Below are 23,051 nucleotides of genomic sequence, written 5' to 3'. Positions count from 1 at the left end.
AGAAAATGCAGAGGAACTAAAGAGGCTCTTGATGAAAAGTGAAAGAGGAGAGTGAAAAGTTGGCTTAAAACTCAACATTCAGAAAACTAAGATCATGTCATCCAGTCCCATCACTTCATGGCAAATAGATGGGGAAACAATGGAAACAGTGAGAGACTTTATATTTTGGGCTCCAAAATCACTGCAGATGGTGACTGCAGCCATGAAATTAAAAGACACTTGCTAGCACAAGTGCTTCCAAGTGCTTCCTTGGAAGAAAAGTTACGACCAACCTAGAGAGCATATTAAAAAGCAGAGACGTTACTTTGCCAACAGAGGTCTGTTTAGTCAAAGCTATGGTTTTTCCAGTAGTCATGTATGGATGTGTTGAGTTGGATTATAAAGAAAGCTGAGCACCAAAGAACTGATGCTTTTGAACTGTGGTGTTGGAGAAGACTCTTGAAAGTCCCTTGGACAGCTAGGAGATACAACCAGTTCATCTTAAAGGAAATAAGTCCTGAATGTTCACCGGAAGGACTGATGCTGAAGCTGAAACTCCAATGCTCTGGCCACCTAATTTGAAGAACTGACTCACTGGAAAAGACCCTGATATTGAAAAAGACTGAAGGTGGGAGGAGAAGGGGATGACAGGATGAAATGGTTGGATGCCGTCACTGACTCAACGGACATGAGTTTGAGTAACCTCCAGGAGTTGGTGATGGACAGGGAGGCCTGGTGTGTTGCAGTCCACAGGGTCACAAAGAGTTGAACACCACTGAGTGACCTAACTGAACTGAATTGTGCTAATTTTTACAGCAACCAATAAAGAAGGGGTGTGTGTGCATGCGTGTGTGTGTATTTGGTAGTTGGTCAGTTGTGTCTTACTCTTTGCAACCCCATGGACTGTAGCTCACAAGGCTCCTCTGTTCGTGGGATTCTCCAGGCAAGCATACTAGACTGGATTGCCATTCCCTTCTCCAGGGGATCTTCCCAACCTAGGGATTGAACCTCGGTCTCCTGCACTGCAGGCAGATTCTTTATCATCTGAGCCACAAGGAAAGCCAAATAAAGTAGGGACTAGTACATATTTTCCTTATTTCATAGGTAAGGACACTGAGGCACAGAGAAGTCATGTAACTTGTCTAGGCCAAAAGCTATTAAATGGCAGACCAAGATTAAATTCATTTTGGCTCTGTGCTTGTAAACCATTACACTATGCTGCCTCTTTATTCTCTCATGACAATTCTATGCCACAGATATTATTTATTATGCTCATTTTACAGATGGGAAAACTGAAACACAAAGAATTTAAGTGACTTAATTAAGACTGCTTAGCTCCGAGGAAAGGAAACTTTTTCTGTAAAGGACCAGAGAGAAAAGTTTTGGCTTTGCAGAAATTAGGGTTTTTGTGGCAACCACTCAACTCTGGTAATGTAGCACACAAGCAACCACAGATGGTACATTAATAAATGAGCATAGCTGTGTTCCAATAAAACTTTATTTATGGACACAGAAACGAACTTCATATATAATTTTCATGTGTGACCATTAGAAAAAAAAAATGTTTCTACAAATCTACGAATATTCTTAAATTGCAAGTCATTAAAAAACAGGCAGTAGGCCAGATCAGGAAGACCAGCTATAGTCTGTCTACTCCGGATATAGTTTAGCATTGTTGGAACTGATATGTTAATCCCAGGTAGGGTTGGGAAGATCCCCTGGAGAAGGGAAAGGCTACCCACTCCAGTATTCTGGCCTAGGGAAGCCCAAGGACTGTATATTCCACAGGGTCACAAAGAGTTGGGATAAGACTGAGCAACTTTCACTTTCACTTCACTTTACAATCCAATCTCAGAGTTCACATTCCAAACAACTGTAATCTAAAGAAGTGTTTCTAAAACTTAAAGGCTCATAAGGATCTCGTAAAAATGCACTTCCTTCAGTTCAGTTCAGTCGCTCAGTCGTGTCCGACTCCTTGTGACCCCATGAATCACAGCACGCTAGGCCTCCCTGTCCGTCACCAACTCCCAGAGTTCACTCAGCTCATGCCCATCGAGTCGGTGATGCCATCCAGCCATCTCATTCTCTGTCGTCCCCCTCTCATCCCGCCCCTAATCCTTCCCAGCATCAGAGTCTTTTCCAGTGAGTCAACTCGTCGCATGAGGTGGCCAAAGTATTGGAGTATCAGCTTTAGCATCAGTTCTTCCAATGAACACCCAGGATTGATCTCCTTTAGAATGGACTGGTTGGATCTCCTTGCAGTACAAGGGACTCTCAAGAGTCTTCTCCAGCACCACAGTTCAAAAGCATCCATTCTTCGGCGATCAGCCTTCTTCACAGTCCAACTCTCACATCCATACATGACCACGGGAAAAACCATAGCCTTGACTAGACAGACCTTGGTTGGCAAAGTAATGTCTCTGCTTTTTAATATGCTATCTAGGTTGGTCATAACTTTCCTTCCAAGGAATAAGCGTCTTTTAATTTCATGGCTGCAATCAGCATCCACAGTGATTTTGCACTTCCTTAGATTAACATAAATGTTTCTTAGTCTTTGAAATCTATACATCCAATTGCATGCTGTTGTCCATAATCAGGTGCTGAAAAGCTTAGTCTTTCAAGAATGCTTTGAGTAACAATGGGGGTGCCAATTTATCTGGTAAATAGAAGAATTCTCTAGATTACATAGTCCATAACATTGTCATTACTAAGGAGATGTTGGTTTGCAATTCACATGAAATAAAATATGTATGTATTTCTTCCTGAATTCATGATTTTGTTGTTGTTCAGTCACCAAGTTGTGTCCGACTCTTGGCGACCCCGTGGACTGCAACACTCCAGGCTTCTCCATCCCTCACCATCTCCTGGAGTTTGCCCAAGTTCATATCCATTGAATCGGTGATGCCATCCAACCATCTCATCCTCTGTCACCCCCTTCTCTTTCTGCCTTCAATCCTTCCCAGAATCAGGGTCTTTTCCAGTGAGTGGGCTGTTTGCAACAGGTGACCAAAGTATTGGAGCTTCAGCATCAGCATCAGTACTTCCAAAGAGTATTCAGGGCCAATTTCTTTAGGATTGACTGGTTTTATCACCTTGCTGTCCAAGGGACTCTCAAGAGTCTTCCCCAACATCACAGTTTGAAAGCATCAATTCTTCATCACTCAGTCTTCTTTATGGTCCAATTCTTGCATTCATACATGAATACTGGAAAGACCATAGCCTTTTACTATACAGACCCCTGTCGGTAAAGTGATGTCTTTGCTTTTTAACACACTGTTTAGGTTTGTCATAACTTTGCTGCAAAGAAGCAACTGTCTTCTGATTTCATGGCTGCAGTCACAGCCCACAGTGATTTTAGAATACAAGAAGAGGAAAACTGTCATTGCTTCCACCTTTTCCCCTTCTATGTGCCATGAAGTGAAGGGACCAGATGCCATGATCTTAGTTTTTTTAATATTGAGTTTTAAGCTGGCTTTTTCAATCTCCTCCTTCACCCTCATCAAGAGGCTCTTCAGTTCCTCTTCACTTTCTGCCATTAGAGTGGTACATTAGACAGCAGAGTACAAATATGTAATCACAGATTTGCTTACAAATTTGACAGCCTTTCTGCCTTCCACTGGAGTTGTAAGACTCATGTCACTGGCAAGGAAAGGCACAAGCAGTATGAAAGAAAACAGGTGCTTCTCATCTGATTTTTCTTAGAATATTGAAAAAGCAAGACTGAAACTTCTTCCAATGATGAGACCCCAGACATTAAAAGTATAGTAAAATTTGGTAGGCAGTTAGTTTTAAAGTTTTGCAATAATTTTTTATAGTACTCAAGCTTACCCCTAAAGAATTGAAACAATCCTCTTTAGAAATCTCTTCACTTTCCACTAGAAATTAAGCACTGTTAACTTCTTCTTTATTAAAGTGTCCTTCCCCACTCCCCCTACCCAATAGATGTCTGGTCATAGCACATAACTGTTTTTAGAGCCTTCTAGAAAATAGAAAGACATACACTTTGTGTTAAAAGAAAGCCTTTATGGTTATCTTAAGAGTTTATTATTTTACATAACAAAAGGTTACATTTAGTTTTCTTTTAAACCTACAATCTAGTGCTCAGAACCCTAACATTTGTTTTATTTTTCTGAAGAAATCTTGAGATGCCTAATGAGAGCATTTGCTGCCTAAACAAAACCCATATTTTTTATAGTCTTTTCAAGTGGTATTTTCAAAGGCACTGGGAGAAGAGCTGATGTGTGATGACTACCATTAGGAGGCAGTGATATTCTTTGACCTTTATTTAATCACCATCATCAAAAGGCATTTACCAGGTGTCCAGTTGTGGCAGCAGCTTATTTGTGCTGCAGCATTAAGTTCCATCCTGCTTTATGGCTGGAAGAAAGCCTAAGTGGTCATTTTATCCAACACGATCTTCCAACTGAGAATACACTAAGCTGTGACAGTATTCTTTTTCCAAATGGTATTAACAAAATATTACCTTTCCTGCCAATCATTTCATAACAAAGTCAACTGAAAAGGAGTGCGAAAGCAGATTTTATAGGACATACCAGTGATGTATAACTTGAGTAGCAGTTTAAAAAAAAAAAAGGCAGAAAAACACATGGTCTATCCTGGTTAGGCAATTTGCAAAATGGCTTACTGCTAGGAAAAATCAAACAAAAACTTTAGATTACAAAGTTAAGAACAGCTTCAAAAATGTGGACACTGCAACCTAGACTGGAAGAACACATGCAGTCAGAGTCCTGATATTCTGGCTTAATAAGGAGAAACTGCTGAGAAATACAACCACTGGAGACCAATAATTAGATGACAGGGAAATGTGGGTATTAATTTTAGAAGAAAAGAAGATACATCACCATGGAGTAACAGTTCACTATAATTTAATTGTATAAGTCTCTTCCATGATCTAAGCATGGGTGAGCAAGTTGTTTGAATATAAACATCAGATCAGATCAGATCAGTCGCTCAGTCGTGTCTGACTCTCCGCGACCCCATGAATCACAGCACGCCAGGCCTCCCTGTCCATCACTAACTCCCGGAGTTCACTCAAACTCATGTCCACAGAGTCGGTGATGCCATCCAGCCATCTCATTCTCTGTCGTCCCCTTCTCCTCCCGCCCCCAATCCCTCCCAGCATCAGAGTCTTTTCCAGTGAGTCAACTCGTCGCATGAGGTGGCCAAAGTATTGCAGTTTCAGCTTTAGCATCAGTCCCTCCAATGAACATCCAGGACTGATCTCCTTTAGAATGGACTGGTTGGATCTCCTTGCAGTATGAGGGACTCTAAGCAGTTTGTCTCAAATGTTGAGAGGCATTTACCCTCTAGATTTAAGCCAATCCATAGTTGAGGGATAGAGTAAATACCTGTTGTTTTTATTATTTAGCCTTCATTTACCCTGCCTCCCATAATTGCATTCCTCTATTTCCCTCTGAAAAGAACAACTCCTCTCTACTTTGTCACTTGTCTCCTGTGAAAGAGGCTCTGTGATACAAGCCTTCAGTTCAGTTCAGTCACTCAGTTGAGTCCGACTCTTTGCGACCCCATGGACTGCAGCACACCAGGCCTCCCTGTCCATCACCAACTCCCAGAGCTTACCCAAACTCATGTCCATCGAGTCAGTGATGCCATCCAACCATCTCATCCTCTGTTGTCCTCTTCTCCTCCTGCCTTCAATCTTTCCCAGAATCAGCGTCTTTTTCAGTGAGTCAGTTCTTCACATCAGGTGGCCAAAGGATTGGAGTTTCAGCTTCAACATCAGTCCTTCCAATGAACACCCAGGGCTGATCTCCTTTAGGATGGACTGGTTGGATCTCCTTGCTGTCCAAGAGTCTTCTCCAACACCACAGTTCAAAAGCATCAATTCTTCGGCTATCAGCTTTCTTCACAGTCCAACTCTCACATCCATACATGACTACTGGAAAAACCATAGCCTTGACTAAATGGGCCAAAAGTTTTGTTTTGTCTCTGCTTTTTAATATGCTGTCTAGGTTGGTCATAACTTTTCTTCCAAGGAGCAAGTGTCTTGTAATTTCATGGCTGCAGTCACCATCAGTAGTGATTTTGGAGCCCCCAAAAATAAAGTGTGACACTGTTTCCATTGTTTCCCCATCTATTTGCCATGAAGGGATGGGACCAGATGCCATAGTCTTAGTTTTCTGGATATTGCATTTTAAGCCAACTTTTTCACTCTTCTCTTCAACTTTCACCAAGAGGATCTTTAGTTTGTGTTCCCTTTCTTCCATAAGGGTGATGTCATCTGCATATCTGAGGTTATTGATATTTCTCCCGGCAATCTTGATTCCAGCTTGTGCTTCTTCCAGCCCAGCGTTCCTCATGATGTACTCTGCATAGAAGTTAATAAGCAGGGTGACAATATACAGCCTTGACGTATTGCTTTCCCGATTTGGAACCAGTCTGTTGTTCCATGTCCAGTACTAACTGTTGCTTCTTCATCTGCATACAGATTTTTCACGGGGCAGGTCAGGTGGTCTGGTATTCCCATCTCTTTAAGAATTTTGAAGAGTTTTTTGTGATCTGCACAGTCAAAGGCTTTGGTATAGTCAATAAAGCAGAAATAGGTGTTTTTTGGAACTCTCTTGCTTTTTTGATGATCCAATGGATGTTCGCAATTTGATCTTTGGTTCCTCTGCCTTTTCTAAATCCAGCTTGAACATCTGGAAGTTCATATTTAACATACTGTTAAAGCCTGGCTTACAGAATTCTGAGCATTAACACTAATGTGTGAGATGAGTGCAATAAGTGTGAGATTGTGCAGTAGTTTGAACTTTCTTTGGCATTGCCTTTCTTTGGAACTGGAATGAACACTGACCTTTTTCAGTCTGCTGAATTTTCCAGATTTGCTGGCATATTGAGTGCATCACTTTCACGGCATCATCTTTTAGGATTTGAAATCGCTTAACTGGAATTCCATCACCTCCACTAAGTTTTGTTTGTAGTGATGGTTCCTAAGGCCCACTTGACTTCACATTCCAGGACGTCTGACTGTAGGTGAGGGATCACACCATCGTGATTATCTGGTCATGAAGATCTTTTCTGTATAGTATCTTCTGTGCATTGTTGCCACCTCTTCTTAATATCTTCTGCTTCTGTTAGGTCCATACCATTTCTGTCCTTTATTGTGCCCATCTTTGCATGAACTATTCCCTTGGTATCTCTGATTTTCTTGAAGAGATCTCTAGTCTTTCCCATTCTATTGTTTTCCTCTATTTCTTTGCACTGATAACTGATGAAGGCTTTCTTATCTCTCCTCGCTATTCTTTGGAACTCTGCATTCAGATGCTTATATCTTTCCTTTTCTCCTTTGCTTTTCACTTCTCTTTTCTCAGCTATTTGTATGCCCTCCTCAGACAACCATTTTGCCTTTTTGCATTTCTTTCTCTTGGGGATGATCTTGATCACTGCTTCCTGTACAGTGGCATGAAGCTCTGTCCATAGTTCCTCAGGCACTATGTTTATCAGATCGAATCCCTTGAATCTATTTCTCACTTCCACTGTATAATTGTTAGGGATTTGATTTAGGTCGTACCTGAATGGTCTAGTGGTTTTCCCTACTTTCTTCAATATATGTCTGAATTTTGCAATAAGGAGGTCATGATCTGAGCCACAGTCAGCTCCCGGTCTTGTTTTTGCTGACTGTATAGAGCTTCTCCATCTTCGGCTGATTTCAGTATTGACCATCTGGTGACATCCGTGTGTAAAGGAAGAATGATCCAAGCCTAAGGCAATCCTAACACTGTTTTCCTTTGGCCATAGCTATTGGTTCAGGAAGATGCATGAACTCAGGCTAAACAAGATACAGGAAGATACATGCTATTGTTTCTGGGAAAGTGATTTCTCTTTTCTACTGTCCCTAAAAAACCAAGAAGATTGAAACCAGAGTTACTGCTGCCACTCTGCTAACATCTGAGGACTAGAACTAAAGTTGACAAAATAGGAGGTAGGGAAAGGAGATGGTAAAGAATAAACTATTGATGATTTTTAAAGCCTTGTTTCCAGGAGATCTGGATCTCTGGGCTTTTCGGCCTATACATGCCAAAAAAGTTATTTTTTGTGTAAGTCATTAAGAAGATTCTTAATTGATTCAATGACTTAAATGATAGAATACTCCTTCCTTAATATGTTGTTTTAATATGCTCTTTATTTAATCTTTTGTGCTTATACATTTCAATAGTGAACAAAGTGAAACAGTGAACAAACTCAATCTTGCCAACTTAGCCTGACTGTATAGTATTTGAGGTAAAGGATTATGGCTTGTATTTCTTGGTATTTCCAAGGCACCTAACAGTATATTTTTACTGCAGATTTTCAAATTTTTTCTGTTTGATTTAATGACATCCTTTAATTCGTGAATGAGAAATCCTCTGTACATTTGAACTTGGGGAAAAGTATCAGGCCAAGACTATTCACAACATAAGATTATTTATATACCACAACTTCTATTTTTTATTCATCTATCAATAGACACCTAGGTTGCTTCCATGTCCTAGCTATTGTAAATAGTGCTGCAATGAACATTGGGGTACATGTGTCATTTTGAATTACAGTTTTCTCAAGGTATATGCCCAGTAGTGAGGTTTCTGGGTCAGATGGTAGTTTTATTCCTAGATTTTAAGGAATCTCCTTATTGTGGAACATATATACAATGGAGCATTACTCAGCCATAAATCAGTGTCAACTGAACTGAGGTGGATGAACCTAGAGCCTGTTACACAGAGGGAAGTCAGTCAGAAACAGAAAAACAAATATTGTTCATTAACACATATATATGAAATCTAGAAAAATGGTACTGATGAACCTAATTGCAGGGCAGGAATGGAGAGGCAGATGTTGAGAACAAACTTGTGGAGACAGAAGGGGAAGAAGGGAGTGGGACAAATTGAGAAAGCAGCTTTGAAATATATACATTATCCTGAGTAAAACAGATAGCTAGTGCAAAGCTGCTGTATAACACAGGGAGCTCAGACTAGTGTTCTGTGATGACCTAGAGGGGTGTGATGCTAGAGGAGTGGGAGGGAGGCTTAAGAGGGAAGGATATATGTATACTTATGACTGATTCACACTGTTGTATGGCAGAAATCAACACAACACTGTAAAGCAATCATCCTCCAGTGAAAAATAAGTTAAAAAAAGATTTATGTTTATATATGACATATCACTACTCTTCTGAACAAATGTATCCTGAGCTATGGTTTTTCCAGTGGTCATGTATGGATATGAGAGTTGGGCTGTGAAGAAAGCTGAGCGCCGAAGAATTGATGCTTTTGAAGTGTGGTGTTGGAGAAGACTCTCGAGAGTCCCTTGGACTGCAAGGAAATCCAACCAGTTTATCCTAAAGGAGACCAGTCCTGGGTGTTCATTGGAAGGACTGATGCTGAAGCTGAACTCCAATACTGTGGCCACCTGATGTGAAGAGTTGATTCATTGGAAAAGACCCTGATGCTGGGAGGGATTGGAGGCAGAAGGAGAAGGCAACGACAGAGGATGAGATGGCTGGATGGTATCACCAACTCAATGGACATGAGTTTGGGTAAATTCCGGGAGTTGGTGATGGACAGGGAGGCCTGGCGTGCTGCGATTCATGGGGTGGCAAAGAGTTGGACACAACTGAGTGACTGAACTGAACTGAACTGATCCTAAGCTTATTTATTCAGTGGCATATTTTTCTGCATGTCCTGAATCCAAACATGAGGAAACTTCATTCAAACATTCTGCGAAATAACTGAGCATTAGTATTCAAAAGTGACAAGATTATGGAAGATAAGGAAAGAATGACAGACCGGGGATATGACAAGATGTAAAAATGGAATAAAACAAGGGATCTTGCACTGGATCCCAAGCCGGAAAAAAGAGAAGTAGAAAACCGATGAAATTCTAAAGGGTCTGTAGACTACTTAACAGAATTTCTATACCCATTTCTAGATCTCAATAATCAAAATACGGTGATACAGGAAATTAACATTAAGGGAAGCTGCGTAAGGGGCATATGGAAACCCACTCTATTTTTGCAACTTTCCTCTAAGCTTTCCTCTAATTATTTATTTCAAAATAAAATAATTTTTTTAATAAAAGCATTTTTGGACTTCCCTAGTGGTCAGTGGTCATAGCAAATAGATGGGGAAATAGTGGAAACAGAGGCTAACTTTAATTTTGGGGGCTCCAAAATCACTGCAGATGGTGATTGCAGCCGTGAAATTAAAAGACACTTACTCCTTGGAAGGAAAGCTATGACCAACCTAGACACCATATTAAAAAGCAGAGACATTACTTTGTCAACAAAGGTCCATCTAGTCAAGGCTATGGTTTTTCCAGTAGTTATGTACAGATGTGAGAGTTGGACTATAAAGAAAGCTGAGTGCCGAAGAATTTATGCTTTTGAACTGTGGTGTTGGAGAAGACTCCTGAGAGTCCCTTGGACTGCAAGGAGATTCAATCAATCCATTCTAAAGGAGATCAGTCCTGGGTGTTCATTGGAAGGACTGATGTTGCCACCTGATGCAAAGAGCTGACTCATTTGAAAAGACCATGAATCTGGGAAAGATTGAGGGCAGGAGGAGAAGGGGATGACAGAGGATGAGATGGTTGGATGGCATCACCGACTCAATGGATATGGGTTTGGGTAGATTCCAGCAGTTGGTGATGAACTGGGAGGCCTGGCGTGCTGCAGTTCATGGGGTTGCAAAGAGTTGGACACAACTGAGCAACTGAACCGAACTGAGTGGTCAGTGTTTAAGAACCTGCCTGACCATGCAGGGGGCACAGGTTTGAGTCCTGGTCCAGGAAGATTCCACATGCTGTGGGACAACTGAGCTGGCGTGCCACACCTACAGAGCCTGAGCTCTAGGGCCCATGAGCCGCAACAAGAGCAACCACTACAGTGAGACACCCATGCACCGCAACTGGAGAGGAGCCTCTGCTTGCGCACCCAGCAACAGAGACCCAGAGCAGTCAAAAATAAATAAAAATTTTTAAAAAGTATCTTAAATATATACTACATGCTATTATTGGAATTTATCTCCCAGAATGACCTTTAGAGCAAATTTTTGAAACAAAAAAGCTCACATTACTTTAAAATTAGAATCACTATCTTGGTAGTCCACTTTATTTACGTGAGATCTTTGAAGAATCTTCAGCATTGGGAACAATATAGAATGTTATCCAGTAAATCTAGGTTGTTGTTTAATCACCAAATCTAACTAAATTATTTGAAGCAAATTGTAGACTTTCTCAGTGGCAGGGCTTCATTCCCTCTCCATTATTCTACTATATCTGCATCTATCCCTTTATATTTAGTACAGAACTATATTTCTTTTGGGGAAAAAAATCAATAAATATAAATTGAATTGGAAGTAAATTGTACCTAGTAAATGAAATTTATAACGATGTAAGTAATTGAATAGAAAGCAACAAAATCAAAAAGTAATTATGTAATTTCTAAGTCAAAATTTTAGTTTCCAAAGAATAATCAAGAGCTCGATCAAATCACACAATGGCTGAATAAATTATGTGGTTAAAAGAATAGTCCTTGAAAGAAAATTTCCTTTTCCTTGCAACTATCCAACTTCTAAAAATGTGGCTCAGTTTTTCAGATCAATAATATTAATGTTGTTGTTCAGTTGCTAAGTCATGTCTGACTCTTTTGTGACCCCATGGACTTCAGCCCTCCCAGGCTCCTCTGTCCATGGGATTTCCCAGACAAGAATACTGGAGTGGGTTGCCACTTTCCTCTCCAAGGGATCTTCTCAACCCAGGGATCGAACCCATGTCTTCTGCATTGGCAGGTGGACTCTACCAGTGAGCCACCAGGGAAGCCCAATAATGTTAATACTTCCTACCTATTCCTATGCTATAATATGAAGATTCAATTTCATGAGAAAATGATGAATGTTCATCTTTTTGTTAAACTAGAAAATCATGTAAAACAAGCAGTTATGTGTCTAATCTGTATTAAAGCACAGGATACAAAATTCACAAGATGCACGTTTTTCTTTGGTCTAGTGAGGACAACAGATACGGCAACATTCAAAATATAAACGTGGAATAACAGAAGTTTATATTAATAAAAGGTATACAGTAGGGCTGGAGAAGGAAATGGCAACCCACTCCAGTGTTCTTGCCTGGAAAATCTCATGGACAAAAGAGGAGTCAAGGCTACAGTCCATGGGGTCGCAAGAGCTGGACATGACTTAACAACTAAACCATCACCACTACCATAGAGTAGGGCAGTGGGGAAATTAACATTTTTTGGACAATGACATTAGAGAAGGTTTCTTAAGAGATGCATGAGTCAGTCTTATTTAAGAATAAATAAGTTTGAGATTTAAAGTGACTTAACCTACACCAAATGCTGGTTTATGGAATATTCAAAAATAAAACTCAAGTCTCCAACCTGTCCCTTGGATAAAGTACTATCAATTACCAAAACTATGTGGTATCCTATCATTATGTTCAAATTGTTGAAGTTATCTCTTCTTAATCTGTGACACAGAAGATGACAACAGGTAACGATGTTCCTCAGGTTGTTAATGGCAGCTCCAGTCTTCTAGGTGTTTAAGTCAAAAACTTTGATATCATCCTGATCTTTCTCTTTTTCTCTTACATTCCAAAATTGGTCCATCAGCAAGTCACGTAGGGTGCACTTTCAAAATACATCTATCATCTGACCACTTCTCATCCTCCCATCACCACTACTCTGGTACAAGCCAAGATTCTCTCACCTGGTCTCTCCACTATAATGCAGTCTATCCTTAACACAACAGCCTAAGTGATTCTGTTAAAATGTCAATTAGATCACGTCACTCATCTGCTCTGTACCCTCCAGTAGCCTCCCACCTTACTCAGAGTTAAAGTCAAAGTCCTCACAATGACCTACAAGGTTCTACGTGGTTTGGCATCCTACTGTCTTTCTGACCTCATGTCCCTCTATTGTCTCTTGATGACTTATTTCAACCACACTTTCCTCTTCAGTATTCTTCAAACACATCAGGCGTGTTCCCACCTTAGGCCTTGGACGTATTTTTCCTTCCACTGACACCCACAGTTGGCTCCCTCACTTCTTTCTAGTAATGATCCAATAATCAACTTCACAGTGAGGCTTTTCATGGTCAAAATTTCCCAACATTTCCTATCTCCCCTTTCGTATTAACACTGAAAAAAACTTAACATTATATATATTTGACTTGACTATCTTGCTTTTCTGTCTGCTCCTTCAAGTGGTTCTCATGATAGCAATGACGCTTTATCCTTTTTCTCTACTGTCTTATCCCTGGTGACTCATAGTAGACACTCAATAAATACTTATTGAATGCATAAATGTGTGTAGATGTCATGACAACAAAGAACAAGTCCGTGTCCAGTGATGCAGAACAGAGAACCAGACAAGAGCTGACAATCCACGGTTACTGAATAAAGAGGTACCTCCCTACCTGACATATCCAAGGTGCCCAATAAATAATTGCTGAATAAATAAAGTAATAAAAAATAACATGAGATTTCTTCTAGTCTCAGGATAAATAAGACCTGCTATTTAACAACTATGAATCTAACAACAAAAAAGCCAATAGATGCACTGCTAAGAGTCTCTCTCACTGACACACTGTGCTAACTCAAAGAACCCAGGGACATCTAAGGGAGGCTGCAGCAGGCTGACATTTGTCATACTGAAATCTCCATTCGAGAATTCTCTGGCAGTGCAGTGGTTAGGATTCCATGCTCTCACTGCCAAGGCCCCTGGTCTGGGAACCAAGATCCCACAAGTTGCACAGTATGGCAAAAAAAGAGAAAACTTCCTCCACTCTATGAAGAAGAGAAAAAAGGCATAAAAGAAGTCAAGTCATGTATGGTTCTCCTTCTTTTTTTTTCCAATTTTTAAAAATTTATGCATTTTTTTGTACAAAACACTGCACAAGCGACAAGCTTCCTCTCTTCTCACAAATGCACACATATAACTCATTAATTTGTGTGGTCTAGAAATAAACATTCCAGTATGCTTGCCTAGAGAATCCCATGGACAGAGGAGCCTGGTGGGCTGCCGTCCATGGGGTCACACAGAGTCGGACACGACTGAAGTGACTTAGCAGCAGCAGCAGAAATAAACAACTTGAATAAATAACCTAGCTTAATTTTACTCCATTAACTACATTTTCAGTTTTATCATCACAGAATAAGAATAAAAATTCCTATATCACAAGATGTTTTGAGGATTAGTGCAACACTGGGCTTGAAAATGTTTTATACAGTATCAAGTGCAATTATAATTCCAGAGGAAATATTTGTGGAAGACAGTACTTTTCCATGAAGATTCTAAGTTCAACTCAAAAGGCTACAATCAAACAAATAATGAGAATATAATCAGAGCTTTAGAAAATTGTTATGTTAAAATGAAATAAATACAAAAATAACAGAAAAAGAGAGAAATTCACTTAAGTGTGAAGATAAATAGATGAGGCCCTGAAATTACATTCTGCAATACAGAAGCACCTGTGGTTTTGAATAATGATGTACCTGATGAAGAAAATGCTATTTCTATGAGCAATAACTGACTTTGTGCAACTCAAACGATTCAGGCTTAGAGTTCAGGTTTTCCTCATCTAATCTAGGACTCTAAAATATAGCTGGCTATAAGCATTTATTGAGTTCTTACTACGTGCGAGTATTACCTTAAGTATTTTATATGAATAATACCATGATGCTGGTGCTCCCATAATCTTTGCTTCCCTGGTAGACTGGTTGAGACAAATATAAACTAGGTAATTTAGCAAGGTCACACAGGTCAGAAATGGTTGAACTAGGATTTGAACCAAGGCAGGTTGATAGCCTTGCTATGTTCTCAACCTCTATGCCAGTTCTCTAAGCAGAGCTAGACTGCTTTGCCTTCCATTATGCATTTCTCAGTCTTCATGAAAAACTAGTTCATAGGCTCTTATTATACTTTTAAATAGTTTATCTAAGGTTTTGGATTACATTTGCTATCCACTCAGAGAAGCAATGTGTTCTCCCAAAGTTTCCACAGGAGCTGAAGAGTCTGTGAATGGATAATGACTGAAACAGAGGTGGAAAAATAACACATTCAATGCAGAAAGAGCGATTAAGAAGTTCAACACAATATCCTATTTACACCTTTACATGTTGCCTAAAGCATAACAATCAGAGAAACCTTGTGTCCTTTAAAGGTTAATAAAGACTATTGTAGGAATGTGAATATATAAAGCTAAGAAATCTAAATTCATTTCTATGAAATGATTTTAATTCTAAATTATTTGAAGAGGCATACTTTTCTGGAACAGATTATTATCTTTTTCCAAAACTCCTTTGAGACGTACAAAATAGTCGAACAGAGTAACCAACAAACAAAAACCTGTAATATCACCCAAGATCTTCCACATAAGAGAAAACTAATATATAAATATAACTAAAAATAAATATGAAAGGGAAATAAATTCACTTGTACCCAAATTCCTTTAAAGTGAGTCAGTACTCTTTTCTCTAAATTTAAGTCTCAAAAACACAAGTTCATATATTATCTTTAGGTGTTTTAATTAGGATGTTTCTTACAGATGCAAATGAATAACTGGTATTAGTCAGATCTGATTCGCATTCATCAATGAGTAACTTCCTTTGGCTTAATAGAATTAGTTCTATTACTTATTCTTTATATTTTGCTGTTGAACTGTGGTATGGGAGAAGATTCTTGAGAGTCCCCTGGACTGCAAGGAGATCCAACCAGTACATCCTAAAGGAAATCAGTCCTGGGTGTTCATTGGAAGAACTGATGTTGAAGCTGAAACTCTGATATTTGATGCAAAGAGCTGACTCATTTGAAAAGACCCTGATGTTGGGAAAGATTGAAGGCAGGAGAAGAAGGGGACGACAGAGGATGAGATGGTTGGATGGCATCACCAACTCGATGGACATGAGTTTGGGTAAGCTCTGGGAGTTGGTGATGGACAGGGAAGCTTGGTGTGCTGTGGTTCATGGGGTTGCAAAGAGTCGGACTCGACTGAGCAACTGAACTGACTGACTGAACTGACCATATATTTTTGCAACACTTTGCATATACAGTTGACCCTTGAACAATGTGAGGGTTTGGGGGGGTTCAGAGTGCCACTCCTCCCCTCCACCACCTCCCACAGTTGAAAATCTGTGTTGTGCTATCTCTGCCTCAAAAGCAAAGGAATGGATAAATGATTCACTCAAGGGCGGGAAGCTGAGACAGTCTGGATAGAATCAAGTCTCAAAACCCTAGTTTTGATTCCCTGTATTGTGATCTCTAATCAATCACAAACTTTTTCCCGCATGCCTAGAGATCTGTAAAATGAAAATATAGGTGCTATATACATTGAAAGAAATTGACACACAAGAGGACCCATGCAGTTCAAAACTATGTTACTCAAGGGTCAGCTGTATCATCTACTCTTATCTGCACAATAACCTGTGAGGGGAAGGCAGGTATTATTATTTACAAATAAAGAAACTTAGAGTCAGTAAGAAGTCTATATTTTAATGTTTAAGGTAACTATAAAAGCCATATTTAAACTGTACATCAATACTTGACCCCCTAAAATTCCTATTACATATGTAAAAACATCTAATGAAGGGAACTCATCATTTCCCAAAGAGGATTACTCCTACCCTGGACAGATCTGAATTTGGGAAAATTTTTCCTTACCAAAGTCTGTTCACATAATCTCAAATTACTGGCCTGAGTTTACCTTTAAGGTCACTTAGGACAAATCTATTTTTGGATAAATAAATTTTTAAATATATGTGCCTGTCTATTAAGTCCCTCTATTTTCTTTCCTGCAAGCTAAACATTCTGCTTGTTTAACTCTTCTTTGTCTTAAGTATACATACATATATTTATAATTAATATATTTTATATTTATTACATAAATATATAATACAAGCTATTATATAAGCATATATAAAATATGCATTATATTAACTTACCATATAACTTTACACACAATAACTATATATAATACATAAATATACACTAATTTATAAAATGATACTTATATTTATGTAAACATACATAAACTTTTTAATATAAACTTCTATACACAAGTTCCAAATACTGCATTTTTCTGTGAGATGTTATACAAGCCTAAGGGGATGAAACTGAATGTCACTCAATCGCACTGTTTTATCAAGTTAATACATGTTTGAATATTACTATACATCCCAAATTTGACCAGCACCTATGGAAAAAACTAAGGTGGTATAACATGTGGTAACTTATCTCAATCAATTTATAGCCCAGTTGGATTTATCTAGTTGTAAAAGTATATGGACCAATACAAGTAAAATTAAACACTCCATCATCTAGTACTAACTATAAGTATAGTAAGGATTTACAGGATTATCACACATGCTATATGTATGTTACAGATACACGCATATGCTACAATTTCTACTGCCTTGTCCATGGCAGGCACTGCTAAGAGACCACTGTACTGAGTGCTGAGCATGGGTCCATAACTTCAGAGTCCTTCTCTGGGAGAAGTGCCTTAAAAGAGTAATTGAAGGGAAGTTTGGGGATGGTGGCTCAAACTACCACATAATTGCACTCATCTTACAGGCTAGTCAAGTAATGCTCAAAATTCTCCAAGCCAGGATTTAATAGTACATGAAATGTGAACTTCCATATGTTCAAGCTGGTTTTAGAAAAGGCAGAGGAACCAGAGATCAAATTGTCAACATCCGTTGGATCACTAAAAAAGCAAGAGAGTTCTAGAAAAACATCTACTGCTTTATTGACCATGCCAAAGCCTTTGACTATGTAAATCATAACAAACTGTGGAAAATTATTCAAGAGATGGGAATACTGGACCACCTGACCTGCCTGCTGATAAATCTGTATGCAGGTCAAGAAGCAACAGTTAGAACTGGACATGGAACAACAGACTGGCTCCATAGGAAAAGGAGTACATCAAGGCTGTATATTGTCACCCTGCTTATTTAACTGATATTCAGAGTACATCATGAGAAATGCTAGACTGAAAGAAGCGTAAGCTAGAATCAAGACTGCCAAATATCAATAACTTCAGATACGCAGATGACACCACACTTATGACAGAAAGCAAAGAACTAAAGAGCGTCTTGAGGAAAGTGAAAGAGGAGAGTGAAAAAGTTGGCTTAAAACTCAACATTCAGAAAACTAAGATGACGGCATCTGGTCCCATCACTTCATGGCAAATAGATGGAGAAATAATGGAAACAGTGAGAGGCTTTATTTTGGGGTGCTCAAAATCACTGCAGATGTTGACTGCAGCCATGAAATTAAAAGACGCTTGCTCCTTGGAAGAAAAGTTATGACCAACCTAGATGGCATATTAAAAAGCAGAGACATTACTTTGCCAACAAACGTCCATCTAGTCAAAGCTATGGTTTTGCAGTAGTCATGGATGGATATGAGAGTTGGACCATAAAGAAAGCTGAGCGCTGAAGAATTGATGCTTTTGAACTGTGGTGTTGGAGAAGTCTCTTGAGAGTCCCTTGGACTGCAAGGAGATCAAACCAATCCATCCTAAAGGAAATCAGGCCTGAATATTCATTGGAAGGACTGATGCTGAAGCTGAAACTCCAATACTTTGGCCACCTGATGTGAAGAACTGACTCATTGGCAAAGACCCTGATTCTGGGAAAGATTGAAGGCAGGAGGAGAAGGGGACGACAGAGGATGAGATGGTTGGATGGCATCACTGATTCAATGGACATGAGTTTGAGTAAGCTCTGGGAAATGGTGATGGACAGGGAGGCCTGGTGTGCTGCAATCTATGGGGTCACAAAGAGTTGGACATGACTGAGCAACTGAACTGAACTGAAAGAGAACAGTTAATTCTTTTTCCCCAGGTCACAAGTATACACATGCAAACACACTTAATACGCTCAATAGTTTGATGCCACTCTCAGATATTTCATTTGCAGAGTTAAGACAAGATATCTCAGCTACTTTTTGGTATTTCTTCAGGAAGCACACGGTATAGACAGACTGAGCTTCAGAGAACGCAAAACAATGAAAGATGTTTAATTGGAGTTAGCAGCATATTTTTTCCAAGACCACTGGTGATTCCATGGTTCCAGCTTAGTTTATGTCTCTACAACAATCCTGGTCAGTGTGTATGGGAGGAGGGGTTAAATTCCAAAGAGGGAAAAAGTGACAGCCCAGGGGAAGTCTGAAATCTCCGCCTGAAAGACAAGGGGTCAGCCCTTCTGAGCATATGTCCACATTACAAATATCATGGCACCTGCACCTGGGAAATATCTGAAATTCTTTGGGAATAATTTTGGCTCATCTGCTAGTCACCTATCTTAGGCCACTGTGTGTGGTTGGCTCATTCTGAGCACAGAAAGATTTTGCCCTATTGAAAGTCTTTTCCATAACAATTCACATTACCAAGAACACTTCCCAAACTCTGAAACATCCCTGGAGAGTGCATGCTTATTACCTAAAATGATGATAATTTATACAAACTGTTTCACCAGCAATGGACCTGATTTTACCCAGACATGAGGCATAGACATTAGTCACTTTTAAAAGACTGCTTTAAAGCCCCTTTGCTCCCATTAGAAATGCTTCTGAAACCAAGGCCGTTGGTGGCCCTAACACTTGAGTTGGTACAACTGTTTACAAAATGCCAGGAAATGGCATATAGGTAACAATCTAGGTATACAGAATCTACCATGCTGTATTCCATGGAATTCCCAGATAATTGGAAGCAGAATACACAAAAAGATGATGATGGCATTTAATCCTGCACCTGGAAACTGATGGTGACAGTTCTTGAAGGACAGGGTAGCTTCAAAGAGTGTACTGGAAGTCTCTGCAAGTATTTCCAGGTATAAAGAGATTCTCAGTGATTCTTTGGGTCACTGTCAACTTGGGAAGACACTGATTCAGGGCATTGGTGTCAAAAGTAAATTTAAAGTAAACTGCAAGTGACAGACCGCAATCTACAAGGTCAGGACCATCTCTGCCTTGTCAACCATTGCACAGTACTACATCTGCCACAAAGAAGCACTCAGTATGTCCTTCATTATAAAAGGAAAAGAGTTCCTTGGTGATTTAGGCAGTAAAGAATCTGCCTGCAATGCAGAAGATCCAGGCTCGATTCCTGGGTTAGGAAGATACTCTGGAGAAGGGCATGGCTACCCACTCCAGTATTCATGCCTGGAGAATCTCATGGACAGAGGAGCCTGGTGGGCTACAGTCCATAGGGTCGCAAAGGGTCAGACATGGATGAGTAACTAAACACATACACACAAACTAAATTAACAGCAGATATGCTAGGGGCTTTCCAAGAGATTGGCCCACCTTCTCCCTAGTGAAAGGCTCCTGTTTAGGACAGAAAGTGGTTTGTTAATTACAGATGGAACAGGAAGAGAGATTACTCCTAACAAGTGCTGCCAGAAGCCCAAGGTATAATAGTAAAAAAAGCAAGGAGGCTGAAAGACATGATTATCCTGCTCACATGAGTCCCAGTGCCAAGTACACTGCCTGGCACACTGGAGGAATTTAGGACATGTGCAATCATAAGTAGATACTAATTAAGTAAATCCTAGTTTTGGAGGTGGAGAAAGACTGAAAATGTTGATGGAAACTGTCTAAGATATGATAATGATGCCAGTCAGATGTCTTACCACTTAATTAGAGGTCAATCTAATGCTGCATTTTTATATAAAATAAATATAGCTGCAATTTACAGGAAGAATACATACACAGGCATACATTTATGTCTGTGGTCTTGCTTCCCGAGTCTCCATTTATCTGCCATTCCTGGCTGACATGGGACTCTGCTAGGAATCCAACTGAAAGAGGGGCTGGGCAGAGGGATTAAGTAGGTTTCAGAGATAATCAAACAGCTGACTAATTTATTGTTATGGAGTTTATCATGGATAGATATAAATACAAAAAAATGCAGGTGATATTGTGATGTGGGGGGAAAAACTCACAGTAGCTCATAGATATGGATTCAACTTGTCTTTCTTTCAAGCTACAATGATGCTATTAAATAATTTCCAACATAATTATCCCGTCAATAGGAATAAAGCCAGACAATGGTGCTAGATGTGTTCAAACTAAATTATTTGAGTATTTTTTCAAGTGCCCTTTTTATTGTGTAAATAAGCCAATGCCCTTTTTTAAAGTAAGTAATGTCTATTCTGCTTCTGCTGAATGTATTAGAATCCAAGAAAATCCTTAATGAAAAGCTGCTCAGAAAAGAGCCATGCTGTTTCATGAGAGCAGGATCATATGACACAATGACTAGATTCAGAATCATCAGAGGAAGGAAGAAGTGGGTAAGGTATGGGGGACAATATCCATATCCATTCTATTCCCAGTTATGGCTCCATCCTCTGGGTGACCTAGGATGACTCAGATCTCTTTCTATGTGCGGACAGTGACTCAGAATTGTTTTTTAAAAGTTTTCTGTTTAATTCTATAACATAGATCATTTCCTCTGGAAAGCATATAATACAAAATTATCTTTCTTAGTTCTTTCTTCCATCTGTATTCACAGTGAGAACTGTTAACTCCTCCTGTATATAGACTGACGTGAAATGGCATTATGTTTACAGAATTTCACAGTGAAAGGCTAATGATAAAAATATTCTAGAAAATAATTTTCAAAGTTTTTGAATTATGGGACCTAAGAGCTCTGACTTTTACAGCCCAGAAGGAAAAAAAAAATTCCTATTGGAATTTGGGAATTAGTCGAGAATTATCAAGAAAACACTAAATATATCTTCTATGGTATCAGATACAGTGGATCAGAATCTAAACCACATCTTATCAAGCTTTTGTGCCTATAAAAGGTCACCTAGAATCCAGGGAATGAGAAGCTGAGGTCCCATACTCCTTTTCTATCCAGTATCCCATGTGACTGACACAGGCTGGACCAGACAATATTTTCGGTAACATTGTTCTAGAAGGCTATCACCTGTTCCTTATTCAGTATCTCTTTGAGTCATGTTTCCATCTATTTAAAGAATGATTCATGGCTGACATTAGGGATTTGGACATAGATTCTTGGTTTTGACCCTTCTTATGAGATGGCTGGATGGCATCACCGACTCGATGGACATGAGTCTGAGTGAACTCCGGGAGTTGGTGATGGACAGGGAAGCCTGGTGTGCTGTGATTCATGGGGTCGCAAAGAGTCGGACACGACTGAGCGACTGAACTGAACTGAACTGAATGAAATGAGGAGATACCTTTAAAGAACCAGTCATTGGATCCTGGCTAATGTTTTCTTTAATCGATCTACAGTGTTCCAACTGAGAATTTAAATTTGCTCTTAAAGGTTCTGAAATTGCTTCTAGTTGTCCTTTTTGAGACTCTGATCTCTGGTTAATTGTAGTGTAAAACTTCTCAATGTGTAAATGATGTTTAGCAAATAGCTTGTACAATTTTGATGAAATGTACACAACACTGGATTAGCAAGCTTTTGTTTGTTTTGTAAAATGTAGGTCTTAACCAATGCAGAACTTAGATATTCTATCTAAAGCAAAAATAACAAGTCCATCGTTGGATGCTACTGGATTGAGGGGACCACTCATATAAGAGCAACAGTATCCCAGGGAACAATGTTCTCTCACTTCATACCACTCTACAGTCAACTAGGGGAATGAAATATGCGGAACTAGATTTATTCAAGTTTCACTGAAAAATAACTGTGCGCCAGCAGCAAGAGGACAAAGAAAAGTACCATATGGTTGGTCTTTATCCTTCGCCATGTAGTCACAAAAAGTGTGAGGAGTTTTCAAATGAGTGTACACAGAAGGTCAGAGGGCACTGGAGAGGCGGAAACAAAGTCCATCTGGGGTAGTAAGGATGGCAGGCTTGGAGACGCATTTAAACTGGATCACGAAGAACCAGTGTTAGTTTGAGAACAGAGAAGTCAATTTCAGGCTGAGTGAGTAGGAATGCATGCGACAGCAGAGTTGCAAAAGGATCTCTTCCCATTGACAAGGGCTCACAGTTCAGAGGAAGAGTGTGTGGGACTAGCGGGGAGAGGAGACGGAAAGGGTAGGTTGGGAGCATTTTA

The 23,051-nt window shown here is 39.5% G+C and overlaps 1 protein-coding gene across 2 annotated transcripts in view; it reads right to left on the bottom strand.

Annotated features, from left to right (window-relative positions):
- The window catches only part of OXR1 (oxidation resistance 1), a 523,569-nt gene that overhangs the window by 304,782 nt on the left and 195,736 nt on the right, over window positions 1–23,051 (bottom strand). The window lies entirely within an intron of this gene.

The sequence above is a fragment of the Moschus berezovskii genome, chromosome 16 (assembly GCF_049115385.1).
Source record: "Moschus berezovskii isolate FMDL1 chromosome 16, NW_MosBer_1.0, whole genome shotgun sequence".
Taxonomy (NCBI): domain Eukaryota; kingdom Metazoa; phylum Chordata; class Mammalia; order Artiodactyla; family Moschidae; genus Moschus; species Moschus berezovskii.
This window is presented reverse-complemented; position numbering and strand designations above follow the sequence as displayed.